General features: G+C 45.8%; 1 non-coding gene across 1 annotated transcript; it reads left to right on the top strand.

Annotated features, from left to right (window-relative positions):
- The first annotated feature begins 211 nt into the window (after positions 1-211).
- On the top strand, positions 212-343 carry LOC120096801 (small nucleolar RNA SNORA17). Its single transcript, XR_005493636.1, has one exon. It is a non-coding gene; the product is annotated as a small nucleolar RNA SNORA17 (small nucleolar RNA).
- The last annotated feature ends 323 nt before the right edge of the window (positions 344-666 follow it).

The following is a 666-nucleotide window of genomic DNA, read 5'->3' as shown; positions in this document are numbered from 1 at the left end:
TTCTGCCAGTACAATAACAATAATTGGTCCAGGCAAGAATTGTCAAGAGATGATAACATAAGGAGTAACCAATTTTACATGACCTAAAATTTAGCTTCTTTTTATTACTGAACTTTCCAAATATCTCTTATCTAGTTATCTTTTTCTCTAACACACACACACACACACACACACACACACACACACACTACTCATCAACTTTAAAGAGTTTTCTGCCCCTAGAGTCCTTGTAGGTGTGGCTGCCATGTTACATGTACGTCAGTTGGTGGCAGAGAGGAGAGAGGCTATGGCTATGCTCAGTGTTCTGATCTGTGAACATCTGAATGATTAATACCCACATATTCTCTGAAAGAAGTGAGACTGAGACAACTACCACTCTGGTGTCAAGCAGGCCCAGATAGGCTCTCGGGACAGAGAGCAAGCCAGAGACTAGAATAAAATCCCAGGGCAGAAGTGAGCCTAAGACAGACGACCCTTACAAGGGGCCATTCAAGCAGGCTACATAAGTAGGGAGCCCAAGACAACCACCAGTCAGTGCCATGGGGCCTGGACAGGGAGTTAGCATGAGATGACTACCAATCCAGCGACACACATGCCTGGGGTGGGTGGTTGGGTGGGAGAATACTGTTCCTGAGATGACCTCTGCTGGACAGCATGATGCAAGAG

This window comes from Rattus norvegicus, chromosome 14, assembly GCF_036323735.1.
Source record: "Rattus norvegicus strain BN/NHsdMcwi chromosome 14, GRCr8, whole genome shotgun sequence".
Lineage (NCBI taxonomy): Eukaryota > Metazoa > Chordata > Mammalia > Rodentia > Muridae > Rattus > Rattus norvegicus.
This window is presented reverse-complemented; position numbering and strand designations above follow the sequence as displayed.